Source organism: Stenella coeruleoalba (genome assembly GCF_951394435.1).
Source record: "Stenella coeruleoalba genome assembly, chromosome: 14".
Lineage (NCBI taxonomy): Eukaryota > Metazoa > Chordata > Mammalia > Artiodactyla > Delphinidae > Stenella > Stenella coeruleoalba.
In genome coordinates, this window is record NC_137160.1 from 40,876,241 (window position 1) to 40,891,943 (window position 15,703).

Below are 15,703 nucleotides of genomic sequence, written 5' to 3' on the forward strand. Positions count from 1 at the left end.
ATTATGGCAAAGGTGAGCTCGCTCACAGAATATCATAAGATACTGAATCCAAGTAAATAATGTGGAATGACTGATGCACCAGGGAGGAAGGAAAAGTAGAAGATATGGTCTTGCCACGGGCTTGGTGAGAGCTCGGAGAAGCACAAGCCAGGGACTCACATGTTTCTAGTTTCATAACTGATGAGTCTTCCTGATGACCTTTCACAGCTAGATGGGGGCTGGGGTATGGAGTGGGGGAAGAGAAGAGAAAATCAAAACAAAACAAACAAACAAACAAAATGATGGCAAGAATAGGTAGGAGAAAAAGGTAATTGGCATAGATTAGCATCTGTTCACAAGCATGCAGAAGGATGAAGGCTAAGAAAGAAATGGAGCACCGATATCTGTCACCTTCTCCCCCCTTTATCACCAACTCAACCCTAAAATCAAAACCAAAAAATATTCCACATGTTCAACCTTGTGAAATCACAGGGCTATTTTTTCCCCTTAGACGATGGTGTCTGGGTGAAGTTGCATTATTTTCCCTTTGTAACCACTCCAGAGCAGATGGGTGTTTTTCTTCTTTGTCAATATGAGGATTCAAACTGTAGAAAGATGAAGCAACTCTCAATCTCACGTCTAAAATATTAGAGGGGGCTTCCCTGGTGGCGCAGTGGTTGAGAGTCCGCCTGCCGATGCAGGGGACACGGGTTCGTGCCCCGGTCCAAGAAGATCCCACATGTCGCAGAGCGGCTGGGCCCGTGAGCCATGGCCGCTGACCCTGCGCGTCCGGAGCCTGTGCTCCGCAACGGGAGAGGCCACAACAGTGAGAGGCCCGCGTACCTCAAAAAAATAAAATATTAGAGGTAGTTAGAAAATGAGAACATTTAATTTATAGTTGTTATGTCATATGCTCCTGGAAAATAAGGCATAAGAGGAAAAAGAATTCTTAAGCCAATAAAGGAAAAAAAAAAAGAAAATGAAAAAATGCACAAACAACAGACTACACTGACATTGAGGAAGACAAAAGAGAACAGTTGGATGCTTTGAAATGTTTTCCTATATTGAAAATCTGATTCACGGTTTGACCAAATATTCAAAATCAACCTGACATATATTGCTTCCTAAAAGTTGTTTAGCAGCATTAGCAGAAATATTATTCTGTATGCATTCTCATGGTAAACATTACTTTGGCAGTGTTTAGGTTAAAAGGAAGGGTCAGAATTTATCTGCATATGGAAAAAAATCACGTGACATTTAATGTGTATAAATAGAAACTAACACTGTAGAGGAAAATCTGGAGTACCACCTGCAGAAGACACTTACCCCTCCTGAATCCCCCTTTTCTTGCCCCCCATTTATTGTGGAAGAACTATTTGCCTTCATATTTAAGCCTTACCTAAGCATTCTGGTGATGATATAACCACCACATTTAAAAATGCCAACCAAGTGATTCCTCTAAGAAAGAAGACATCTGACTAGTACTGCCAGGTCTAGGGGCCTTTATTTATAAGGGATGAGTGTGTGAGAGAAAATATTTGCTCCACCATTTCAAAATACATTTTCGAAGAGGTGCTTCCTCCAACCTGCCCAAATGGTGTTATTTAACAAACACCGTATAATGAAGGTTTAGAAAAGTCTTCTCCCCAAAACACTGTGAAGGCACAGCCATTTAAACATCCAAGCAGGATGAGTAAATGAGAAATATAATCATATGTAAGGCACAAAGGGAACAGAAGGGATGAAAAGCATAATACAACTGGCAGTGGGGAATATTGAAAGGATAACATAATATTTTTCCAGACCCAGGACGTGCCATTTGAATTCAAAAGCAGATAAACTGTTTATGAGCCATTTCCCTGATTTACTCAAGAACAAGACACCTTTAAAAAAGCATGTGGAATAAAAGGTATGTGGACCTGAAATTTGTGATTTATAGAAACTAAAAAATTCCATTAAAAAATTCCATATAGTAAAATGTGGTAACTGATCAAAAATCTAAAATATCTGTCACCCAAAGAGACGGATACTAAGTAAACTCAAAACTATTATGTTCTCTAAGATTAGTGAATTGCTAATTGAAAGAGTGAAATAATTAAAAAAAATACCATCCTTAAAATAAACTAAAACTGAACCATATTTAGGACTATAAGCCACAGACTACTTCTCAAATCTGCATCTATCTGTATTTTATTACAATCATAAAACATATTTTTTCATCTTTTAACCGTTTACTTCTGAACTGATTTTGTCTTACCGCATCCTGGGGTTTGTAACTGCAGCCCAATTAGAAAATCTCTATTTAGGAATGGAGCTTCTCTTTCCTCAGGACAGCTTTGGAGCCAAGATTCCTTTAATCTCACATGACTCCAGAGAAAAATGCCAGCATGCAATAGACAGTGAATCCCCCATGGTAGAGCTGGTGTGGTAATGACAATGATGAGTCTGGACATCTGCATATGCATCTGTCTCTAACAATACTGTGTGACAAGATCTCCTAAAATGAATCTTCAAGTGATGCAAAAACGCCCCCCACCTTCGCCTCCAAATATCCTCATGCCTGGTGTCAGCCCTAGAAAACATCTAGAAAAACCCATTAATGTACGACTTGGCAGCTACGAGGAACAAAGGCGGGGAAGTGTAGGCGTGGCTGAATTTTTTGGTTTCCATCACAGAATCAGACATGGAGCAGTTATGACTATTTGGGTTAAGGATACAAAACAATTGTGCAGATCATTAAGAAAGCTTCAACTGAAGAGACCATTTGGGGTATAAATTTTAAATTTCTTTTCTATATTTCCTTGAAACATATTTATAATTAAAACATGCTGAATGTTAAATGTGATACACAGATTTTCCAAAAACCTTAACTGATGAGTCAAGAATCATGAAAAGCATAAATTTAGTGTGTCCTGCAATGGTTGAAGGGGCTGCTCTAGGTATTTGGTTTCCAGCTGTAGAAGCATCAGAAGCACCTGGAGGGCTTGTTGCAAGAGATTGCTGGGCTCTATCCCCAGAGTGTCTTAGAAATTTGCATTCACAAAGGGTTCCAAGGTTGTGCTGATGCTGCCTGAGGACCACACTTTGAGAACCACTTTTCTACTATGGTGAGAATTTCAGGGTTAACTACAATGTCATTAACTAGATTTGTCTTTGGGAAGAATTTCGCTAGACTGTTGTTCTTTGTGATTGCCTCGTTGTCAACTGTTATTTCTTAGCCCCGGCTCTTGTACTTAATCTCCTGAGTAGGGATCAAACAAGTTGACAAAATCAATATACTTATTTTTAATGCATAATTTTACATCAAAAGAAATTAACATGAATGCTTGCTGGTAGGTGCTCCTTAGAGATTAAACATAGATTTGGGGTTCACTATTTTCTTCCTAGCTTAGCCACCTTTTCCCACACGCTTTCTGGCTGAAAACTGCATTTCAGATGGATAATGTTCCTGGGAATGAAGGACACTTAGTGAGAATTCAGGAAGGGCTGGGATGGTATAGTTCCAGCATTCTGCCAGAAAAGACAGTCTATGAGAATGGGGGAAGTTTCCAACCTTGCTGCAGCCTGCAGTCATGGTTTCCCTGTAGAGGAAAAAGCCTTGGTTCGGAGGAATAAGAGTACCGCCACGTGATCCCTGAACCTTAGCACTGATGGAATGTTCTGTAATCCTATTTGTATCCTTGTCCAAGTACTCCCTCATCCCACTGATCTGTAAAGTGCTTATTATTCAGAAACAGATCAGTCGTAATCCCCTGAGATTTATCCTCTGAGAATCAATGTTGAGTGATATTTTTAAGTTTACACTTGCATAAAAACTGTGGAGTGGACGTCTGTGAAGATGGAGCAGAAGTACTTTTCCCTCTTCCTTTCGCTACGTATAACTCAAAACCCTGGACACTGCACATAAAATAAACATACAGACTCTTAAAGCGAGAAGGCAAACGAAGCTAGGGGTTCTCAGGGCCCAAGGAATGACAGGGTGGCGAGTTCCCTGGATTTTTGCATTGCTTCATACATACCAGACATGGATATAAAGAAACCGGAAACCCAGAAATGCCAAAAGGCGCAGATAAAAAAATGGTAGGCCACCAGAAGTGTGCTCTTTCAGCCAAAGGGCCAGGAAAAGAGCAGCATAAAAAAACAAAAAAACATTTAGACAGTAACTTCTCTACTCCAGCCATATGAGACAGAAAAACTGGGGTCCCACAACCTCCATGCCAACAAAGACTGAGTAGGGAGCCTAGACTTTCACCCTCACCAGGCTGTAACAAGGCACCCCAATTCCCCTCAACCCCATCAAGGTGATGTCACAAAAAGCAAAGTAGGGAGGTGGGACTTCCTTCTCACCAGGCAGTAATGGGACTCCCACTGCCCACCTCCACTAGGCTGTCAATGGGGACCATATGGGGAGCCTGAACTTCCACCCCCATCTGGTCGTACCAAGTCTCCCCTTGTCCTCTATACTGGGTGGTGTCATGGGAGGCCTAGAGGAGAGTAAGGACTATCATCATGGCCCAGCAGTAATTAGACCACCTCCCTGTCCTCATGTCGTCAGGTGAGGGCACATGGGCAACAGAATGAGAGGTATCAGTGAAGACCCAGTGAGGAGCCTGAATTCATACCCTACCCCACACGAATCCGGAGCCCTCTCAGGTGACAGGGGAGACTGGGTAAGAAGTCTACACTTCTACATCCACTGATGATGAGGTGGCACCATTCCCATTTCGCTGGGGTGATGTTACTGGAAGCTAGCTAAAACAGAAGGTTAGGGACTTCCCTGACAGTCCAGTGGTTAAGACTTTGCCTTCAAATGCAGGGAGTGTGGGTTCAATCCTTGGTCAGGGAGCTAAGATCCCACATGACTCACGGCCAAAAAAACCAGAACATAAAACAGAAGCAATATTGTAACAAATTCACTAAAGACTTTAAAAATGGTCCACATCAAAAAAAATCTTTAAAAAATAAAATAAAATAAAACAGAAGGTTAAAATAAGATCCAGAGTCTTGTAACATAATAAGAAAACGGCCAGGTTTCAGTTGAAAATCATTCATCATACCAAGACCATGGAAATCAGAAACTGAGTGAAAAAAGACAATGACAGATGCCCATAACGAGATGACAGAAATGTTAGAATTATCTGACAAAGTTTTTAAAGCAGCTATAATAAAAAAATACATCAAAATGAGAAATTATGAACATGCTTGAAACAAATGAAAAAGTAGAAAGTGTCAGCTAAGAAACAGAACATATAAGAAAGAACTAAGTGGAAATTTTAGAACTGAAAGAAATCAGTAACCAAATATAAAATTTAGTGGGTGGGCTCAATAACAGAATGGAAGTGACAGAGAAAGAATCTGATAGGTAGGTATGATAAGATAGAACAATTGGAATTACCCAGTCTGAACAACAGAGAAAACAGACCAAAACTAACAATGACAACAAAGCCTCAGAAACCCGTGGAAGCTCCCAGAGATTTTCAGGCTGGTCCTAATCCCTGGAAGCTGTGAATGTGACCTTATACAGCAAAAGGGATTTTGTAGATGTGATAAAATTAAACATTTTGAGATAGGGATAATATCATGGACTATCTGGGTGGGACCTGAATGTAATTAAGTGTCCTTAAAAGAGGCAGGCAAAAAGAGATGTGACTATAGAAAGGAAGTACGAGATGTGATTACAGAAGCAAGAGACTGGAGTGATGTGAAGAAGGGATTGTGAGTCAAAGAATACTGGTGGCCCCCAGAAGCTAGAAAAGGCAAAGAAAGGTATTGTCCCCAGGAGCCGTCAGAAGGAACTAGTCCTTCCAACCCCTTGACTGTGGCCCAGTGAAACTGATTTCTGACTTCTGGTCTCCACAACTGTAAGAGAATAAATGTGTGCTGTAAAACACCACATTTGTGGTAATTTGTTACAGCAGCCATAGGAAACTAATACACTGTGGTACTATAACAAAAGAGCTAACGTTCATGTCTTAGAGACCTAGAAGGAGAGGAGAAAATGGACAGGGATCAAAAAGTACTCAAAGAAATAAAGGATGACTATTTCTCAAATTTTGACAAAAGACCTAAATTTATAGATTCGTGAACCTGAATGCCAAACAGAAAACCCAAAGAAATACATGTGTCTAGTTAAGACTTAAATGTAAGACTTGAAACTATAAAACTCCTAGAAGAAAACATAGGGGAAAAACTTCATGACATTGGTCTTGACAATGATTTCATGGATATGACACCAAAAGCATAGATAACAAAAGCAAAAATAAACAAGTGGGACTACATCAAACTAAAAGGTTTCTGCACACCAAAGGAAGCAACAGAGTGGAAAGGCAATCTAAGGAATGGGAGAAAATATTTGCAAACTATATATCTCATAAGGGATTATGCTCCCAAATATATAAAGAATTCCCACAACTCCATAGTAAGAGTAATAACTCAATTTAAAAATGGGCTAAGGGGGCTTCCCTGGTAGCACAGTGGTTGGGAATCTGCCCCCCAATGCAGGGGACATGGGTTCGAGCCCTGGTCTGGGAAGATCCCACATGCTGTGGAGCAACCAAACCCATGCGCCACAACCACTGAAGTCCGCGTGCCCAGAGCCCGTGCTCTGCAACAAGAGAAGCCACCGCAATGAGAATCCCGCGTACCACAACGAAGAGTAGCCCCCGCTCACCGCAACTAGACACGTGTAGTCAAATTTATGAAAACTAAAAACAAACAAAAATCTTTAAAAGAGCAAGAGAGAAATGACGCTTCATCTATAGGAGAAAAACAGTTAGAAGGACAAAAGATTTCTCACCAGAAAACAGGGAGGCCACAAGGAAGTGGCACAACATATTGAAGTACGGAAAGAAAAGAACTGTCAACCCAGAATCCTATATCCAGTTAAAACATCCTTCAGGAATGAAGGAGAAATAAAGACATTCTTAGATGAAGGAAAACAAAAATATATTGTCACGAGGAGACCAGTCTGCTCTAAAAGAATGGCTAGAGGAAGTTCTCGAAACAAGAAGGAAGCAATAAAAGAAAGAATGTTGCAATATCAAGAAAGAAGAAAGAATACGGTAAGCAAAAATATCGATAAATACAATGAATTTTTTCTTATTCCTCTTGAGCTTTCTGACTTATATTTGACAGTTGAAACAAAAATTATAACACTTTCTGATGTATGTAGAGGAAATATTTAAGACAATTATACTACAGATGGAAGAGGATAAAGGTACATAAGGAAAGGTAAGGTTTCTATGCTTCACTATAATTGATAAAATGACAACAGTGACAGGCAGTGATAAATTATATGTATATGATGTATATGATGTAATACTCAGAGCAACCACTAAAAAATCTATATGAATAGATACACTTAAAAACACTATAGATAAATAAAATAGGAATTTTATATATGCTCAAGTAACTGACAGGAAGGCAGGGAAAAAAACTCAGAGAAACTAAAAAACAAAAACAGAGGGAAAAAAAAGCCAAACAATAAAATGGCAGACATACATAGCCTTAATATATCAATAATTACAGTAAATGTAAATGGTGAAAATATACAAATTAAAAGACAGAGATCTGCAGAGTGGATTAAAATATGTAATTCACCTATATTTTATGAACAAGGAGTTCAAATCAACTATAATAATATAGCCAGGCTGAATGTAAAAGGACAGGAAAAGAAATATCATGCAAACATCAATCAAAGAAAAAAAGGAATGTCTGTATTATCAGATACAGTAGACTTTGAGCAAATAAAATTACCAGATATAGAGAGGAATATTATGCAATGATAAAATAATCAATACACCAATAAGACATAGCAATCCTAAATATTTATATACACACCAAACAACAGAGCTGCAAGATACATAAAGTCAAACTGATAGAAGTGAAATGAGAAATAGACAAATCCACAATTATAATTGGAAAGTTCAAAAATTATTTCAACACTTAATGAGACAACTAGACAGAAAATTAGTAAAGACATACAAAAATTCATTAGCACCATCAACCTACAGGATCTAATGAGCATTTACAAGACACTCTACCCCAAAACATCAAAATACACAATCTTTTCAAGATTGTTTCCATGAAACATATGCCAAGATAGACATTTTGGGCCATAACATAAACCTCAACAAATTTTATAAAAACTGAAATCATACGGAGTGTGTTCTCTGACCAAAATGGAGAAAGATAACACAGGAAATAAAGTTCTCTGACCAAAATAAGAGAAAGATGACAGAAAAATCTCCAAACATTTGGAAATTAAATGCCACCCTTCTAAATAACTCCATGGGTCCAAGAGGAAATCTCAGGAGAAATATTTAAAAATTGTACTTGAACTGAATTAAAATGAAAACACAACATATCAAAATGTATGGGACACAGCAATGGCAGTGCATCAGGGAAATTTATAGCACTACAAACATGGATTGGATATATTCTAACTTTTCAGATTATGTTTGTCAATGTAAAATAATCATACAATATGTTTATATGTTTATCTGTATTACTTTTTACAATAATATATGATACCACATATGATACTTTCATTCATGTTGCTGCAGGTGACAAAAAAAGATACACACATAGCTGTTCAGTTTTCTGTGCTGTGTTGCTACTATCAAATCTGTTCAGAAAACATAGCTGTGTTGCAGGTCTTGGCACTGTTCTTGGCTTGTGCTTGCTGTCAAAAAGGCAATCTTCTTCTTACTCAAAATAAACCAGAGCTTTATCATCATTCCTAGATCCAATCCCCACTGACAAAAAGGGATATCACCAATTTTACAAGTTTAGCCTCTACTCTCTTTGCTGGTAGTTTTATGCAGGGATTACCTTCCTAGGCTGAAGTTCTAAAACACAGTTGTTCCATTAATAAGTCATTTTTATGTGATAAAACTATTGAAGGGAACTGGCTAATTTCATGTGGTAATAATTAGGTCTGTTCACTAATATTGCAGTTTACTTCCATCTGGGCGTGTGATAGAACAGCACTTCTCTTTCATCTTCAAGTTAGGAGTGGCCTTATGACTTGATTTGGCCAATAAAATATGAGTAGAAGTTCCAGGTGTTGCTTCTGATAGAAGACTTTTAAGAACCTGTGGGTGATTCACCATGTTCCCATGTGTTTGATGAATGAATTATGAGGATCCTGTAGATGACAGGGGCCTTATGAGCCTGGGTCCCCGAGTGAGGAAGATGTAAAGTAAGAGTCTTTTATTGACCAACTTGGGCACAAAGCATTAGCAAGAAATAAACCTGTATTCATTTCAGGACCCGAGATTTTAGAGTTGTTTGCTATGACTGCATAACCTAAACTATTATAACTGACTAATATATTTTGTATTTACATTAAACACACAAAAGTCTTTGCAATAGGACACTGCTCTATGGCATCAAACTGTAAACTATAGTTAATGAATTATTCATTGGTGTACTTGATGGAATCTTCCACTCTGATAATACACACACACACACAAAGTCAAATCAAGCCTTGAGTCCCTTTCCTTATGGTATAAACTGGAACAATAGTTTACTAGTTACTCCATGATGCTTTGTATTTTGGGGAGCACACAGTGAAATTCTGTTTCACATTCTTCAGGGATACATGAGTCACAGAAAATGTATGCGCGGCCTAGAACATTTCCAACAGCTTCAAAGAAGAGAGTCAGGTATTTGTATATGTGCACTCTATATAAACTGTGATTCATGGTTAATATTAACATTAATCATATCAACTGCATATTACCCATCATTTGCAGGGAGAAATAACATTGATTAATGTTTTCAAACACTGTAAATAGATCTTCACGTGCATCAGCACACCTAACCAATTAGTACTTCACTTTGCTAATCACATGTGCCATGTGTTCTAGGTTAACATTATTTGGATAATATTTAACATTAAGTTTTTTTATCATAACAATTACTATGGGTCATGTCAAAAGTTTCCAGTGTAAAGATTAACAGAGACTTTTTAATTTTACCAAGATAATTCAACAGGTGTTTTTATGTTATACTTTATATCCTCTTTGCAGTATACAGTACTCTAGACAGATATTGGGGGTAGATGAAACAGGTGACTTTAAATTCTTAAGTTTATTGATGGTCATAGAAGTTCCAGCTGTTAAAGATATTTTCCTAATTATTTGAAATGCTATAGTATATATTCTTGATGTTAAAAATTTCTATAGTTTCAAATGGTCCTCAAGTTATTATTTTTGAATTCAAAAAATATATAACATAAATGAGAAATTCCCCATAATCCAGCAGTCACCAGGCTTTGTCTAGGCATTTATATACCTGTTCTTGCTTTATATATTTTACATGTAAAATATGGGGCAAAAAGAATTTATATAAAGGCAGTTACAAGATTTTCCACTGGTTTTTATTGAGGGAGAAGTAACCAAAAGATCAAATTAGGTGTTATGATTTTTAACAATGATGGGAACTTAATGCATCAGTAAAATTATGAACCAGATACTACAGTTATTAGTCTAACTATGACTAGTACTAACTACATCTGTAGTTAACAGTATGGATTACAGAATCACTACTTGAATCAGAATCTCTACCTATGTGACAGTGGTCATGATTACTGTTCTCCTTGTGCCTCAGTTTCCTCCTCCATAAAATGGGGATAATGGTAATATAGGAAGCCTTCGTTTGGCTCTTGTGAAGAATACCTAAGTTACTCTATATAGAGCTGTAGAATGATGTCCAGCACACAGTAAGTCAATAAATTTAGTTATTATTATTGTTTGCTTTAAATTATTAATACACATTTCCCCAGCGTGTTCAACACTTAATTCACCTCACTCACTCTGGTGCCTCTTCTCTTCCTACGGACATTTCAGGGAGTCTTATGGATGTGCGATGAATCGATTACGTTTCTATTTTGAGACATTCTGCCACTTTAACAACAACCAAACACACACACACACACACACACACACAACTGCTTTTTAAAATTTGAAAGTAGTTGTTAAGGCAAAGAAAGAAAATGACTATATTTCATTAAATTTAAATAACTTCAAAAATCGGATAATAACCAGATACGGGTTGCACATGCTCTACATGCTATAAAAAGTATTGATAGAAGTTTTGTAATCCTCCCCATGTCCATAGGTGGATGATGAGGTGAAACAGTACATCAGCTGGTAAATAGAGAAGTGCAGAGATAACCAGAGTGAGATATAAATCTCTGATTCAGAAAACATTGATGAAAGCATTTAAGAAGACCACCTGACTTAAACACCTCCTCACACGTCATGCCTCTGTAAATATGTGACTTCTAGGGCATCCTGTTCCAACTTCCATGTCTGGCCCAGAATCCTTTATTACACATTCTTACAGAAATCCTTCTTTTAGAACTCATGGCAATTTGTAAATAAACATTTATTTGTATAATCATTGTATTGAAGTCTGGCCCCTGTGCTGGCAGGGCGCACTCATCTTTCTGCTCACCAGTGATCCCCAGTTCTTTGCCCAGCACTGGAGGCGAAGGACCTCTCAAGAAACAGAGACAGCACAACTCTCCCAAAACTAGAGGTAGGGGACTTGAAAGGAAAAAGTCGTGTCAAATCCCCCAGGTGAGATAAAAGTAGTGAGAGAATGCTTTTTCTAAAATAAGTAAGAGAAACTAGAAAACTGGAACAGGTGAGTCAGTTCAGAAAGGATATATGTATGTGCCATAGGATTTATGCCTTAATAACCATCAACGTTTTATATAGACTTGGCAAATTCAAATTCACTTTCAATAACAAAAACGATTGTGCCTGATGGCATGCAACTTTCCTGACTACAGCACTGTGCTCTAACACCCCCAAAGAAAGATGGAGCCCTAATTTGGCGTGTGGAAGAGTTTAACCACTGAAGATAATTATTTTCATGTCCAAAGATCACGTTTCCATATAGTTCAGTTGGATTGTATTCTCTTTTCACATATGATGTGGAATAAGTGAGCATTTGAAGTATGTACACTGAATTTAATTAAACTGAAAGACAAGACTTAAGGAAATCTATGAATGTCAAAATAATTTTGAAACATTATGTGAAGCAGAAATTAAATTTACTTGAAAAAACAACAGATGAAGACCTAAGAGAGACATCTGTCCAATAAAATGAATATTATAAGAGTTCCATGATAAGTTCAAATGAGAAGTAATTCTCTAAATATGTGCAGTTGGACTTCACCCCATTGAGACCTTTCTTCACATCATGGTTCATTTAAAACAAGTGGATATTTTTACAGTATTTCAGCTTAGAACTAATGAGAAAATGTGATTTCAGTCTTCATTGCTACACAACTTTGCCTAAAGTACATACAATTGGTGAAAAGGCATGACATATACAAACACTCGCAATATAGCCTGCTTTTAATCACTGAGAGTTGAAAGAGAATTGCATAATTCTTCTTTTAAAACTGCCTAAGCTCTTGTCAGTGTGATTGAATTAAAGATGATTAAACTCGCTCAAAATTTCTGCAACATGGTGTTTGGAAGAAAATGATGGCCCTGCTTTGAGCAAAGAACAGACTAATACCTTACGAAGTTTAAAATTAAGTGCAAATTTAGAGATTCAGCTGCCTGCTTTATAATTTACTTTGCTGATAAATCTTAACTGCTGAAAATCTTAACTTTGCTGATAAATACTACTTTAATCTATAATTGTTGTAGGAAACGGTCAATTGTGGCAAAAGGAAATGACTCAAAGGATACTTGCCGTAATTATAGTATTAGAAATTATAGTATTAGAAAAAGTGTTAATTGTCCTAAGGGCGTAGCACACAGTTAAGAGGTTCATCTTGGTAGAGACGTGGTCAATATATCAAATACAGAAGATTTTAGGTCTTATTTTTATGAAAAAAAAATATATGTTGGTTTAGAGTACATCAAAAGCTCAACTAGGCTCTAATATTTAAAACTGTACGACCTTGGGAAAATTACTTCACCTCTCTGTGTCTGGATTTCCTCATCTGTAAAAGGTGGACAGTATTATTACCTACTCTTTATGGTGGTGTTAGAATTAAGTGAGTGACTAAAGCTAAAGTTCACAGAACTGTGCCTGGAGGGCTGTTTTTTTCCTAAAGTTTCTACCTTTGGAATAAGCAAAATAAGTCCTTTTTGTAAAAGAAATTAATAATTAGGCATACGTCAACAATGTAGGTTACTGATACGTTTGAAAGGAAACACAAGACACATTAAACACCAAGCGATCATAACAGATAAACTTGAACAAAAACATCAACTCAAAAGACCCTTTTTTAGAGCAACAATGAACCTAATGGCGGTGAACTTCACTGCCAGAGTACATCCAATACCCCTCACCCCGACTCAAGTTCTACACTTACCTTCTCAAAACCATACCCCAATCTCGCCAGAGGAAAGTTTTACTACCAAGTCCCGGGCATGGTACCCCTGAGCCCAGCCCCGCCATCCCTCTTCTCTCCTTGGCTTTGGTCTCCTGATAGACACCTCGCCACCTCCCACTCCGGTACCAGAACGGACCTCGCTTCCGCCCTCTGTTCAGAGGAAAACTCCAGAGTGGGCAACAGGCTATAAAAGCCGGAGACACTCACCGTCCGCGCCGACCGCCCCCCCGGCCCCGCAGGGCGCCCCCTCCCGCCCGGCCCGCCGCCCCGGCACCGCAGTGCATTGCAACACGCGCAGACGCCGCCGGCGGGAGAGGATCCCACCGCGGATTTCCCGGTCAACAGTAGCCCCCCAGAACTCTCCCCACGTGAGTGTCATCCCTAATGGAGGTGGCCACGCCACCTCCCAGCAGCTCAGCCCGCGGGGACCACCGAGCGAGCAACCGTGACCACAAAAACAACTCAACCCGCGGCGCGAGCGAGCCGGCTGCCCTCGCCCTCCCGGGAGCTGTGCAGCGGCGACGGCAGTGGCGGCGGGGACTGCGGCGCGGCCCTGCCTCGGCGGGAGGCCGACATTTACCTGCGCGGCCCCGCGCCCCCGGGCCGGCCATCCTGCCGCAGCCGCTCCCGCCGCCCCGCGGGCCCGAGGCGCCGCCCGCCGCCGCCCGGGGAGGCGCCGCGCCGCAGTCCCGGCTGCGGCGTCCGGCACATGCTTCGCGCTCCCGGCGGCCGGCGCCCGCGCACAGGTGGGAACCCCCGCGAGTGGGCGTAGGGGCGATTCCCTCCCTTCGCCGCGCTCGCCGCCCGCTTCCACTCTTGACTTTGCCGGGTGCGTGGCGCCTGCCCTTGCTCCGGCGGCCGAGCCTCCTCAGCCCGCGCCCCGGCGCCGTGGGCTGCTGCGGTCCCTGCGCAGCTAGGGCTGCGCGTCACCGGCATCTCCCGCCCGGCGGCTGGCTCCGCGGCACCGGGCGGCCGGGGTCAGCGCGCGGCAGCCGGGCCCCGCGCCCACCCTCGCCCGCCACACGGACCCCGTCCACCCCCGCGCCCTCCCCCACTCCGGAGCTGTCAGGGAAGAAAACGCCTCGCACACACCTTGGAATGGACGGGCGCCTCAGTCACCGACTCGTCAAACTCTTAGAAGGTGTCCACCGGTCTGTGGGGAGGTTTGGGCATGGAGTAGGAGCCGCTTTCTTATTATTTAATAATGTTGGAAGTGCCCGGTCCGCTGCCAGAGTTGTGGGTCATGTGGGCACAGCAGAGGCTGGCTGCTGCCAGTACCAGGGTTTCCTGAGGATCCTGAAACTATGATCTCATCCTCCTCATCCGCCTCCCCCGCCCCTCTCTCCGCGGGCGCGCACGCACAGCACACACACATACACACACATGCACACACACGCACACATACGCTCCCACGGCATGCACTATCCTCCTTCCTGGACCGAAATATTCTTCAAGGGAAATACGGTGTTCACGCTCTTCATTGAAAAAAAAAAAAAAAAAAGGAAAAAGAAAAATCCTTCTGGAGAAAGATTTTCCTCTTTCACAGTTTGATTTATGTGCTTTGTTTATTTCCTACAGTTGGCCCTCACACGTGCAAGGGAGCTGAACAGAGCCTCAGAATTAAAATTAAAAATAATCGTCCTCTTATGTCGACCCAGATTTTGGTCAGAACCCAAGACTCAAACAGTACAATTTCAATTTAAAACAGAGGCAATAATATGCCAGGTTTGAATATGGAATAGTAATACCATCTGAGATGTGTGCAGTGGGTTTCTTTCCCAAGCTGCGAACATCTCCCAAACATTACCTCATTTATTTGCAGAACATCTTTGCAGAGGAAGAGGATGAGAAGGCAACTAGTACTGTCACTTCAGAGATACAGAAGCACAGGGCAGATAACATGACTTATCCAGGTTCAAGTAAGTCAGTATGTCACTATAAACATTAATTGCACAGCTACTCACAATTTGCCAAATTCACTATTATCAGTTCCTGGAAACTTAAGGTACTGAAAAATAATGAAGATATTTTTGATTATTTTTAAATGACCTTCTGCCTAAGATCGCAAATTAGTTAATTAATTTTTCTCTAGTATGGGTTTTCATAGAATGTTCTCTTGTGTATTTGTATATATCTCCAGTTTCATGTTTCCATTTATTTTCTTTCTTTCGTTTTTCCGGGGCTGTTTTATGTCTGCATGTCCCTGTGTGTATTCATATTCATTTGAGTGTTTTAAACTCCTTAGCAGTAACAAGCAATTTCAGTCAATGTTTTGGGGGGTAGTCACCAATTTCATAACGATTTCTGTATTTCATTCAATCCTCTTTTAAGTGCCTGGTGTGTATGAAGAGCTGT

General features: G+C 40.3%; 1 protein-coding gene across 11 annotated transcripts in view; it reads right to left on the bottom strand.

The window, feature by feature from the left end:
* DTNA (dystrobrevin alpha) overlaps positions 1-14,632 on the bottom strand; it is a 390,818-nt gene extending 376,186 nt beyond the window's left edge. For all 11 annotated transcript variants that reach the window (XM_079942540.1, XM_079942545.1, XM_079942534.1 and 8 more), the window contains exon 1: positions 14,441-14,632. The gene's annotated coding sequence lies outside the window, so the exon portion shown is untranslated. The remainder of the gene's footprint in view (positions 1-14,440) is intronic.
* Positions 14,633-15,703: the final 1,071 nt, after the last annotated feature.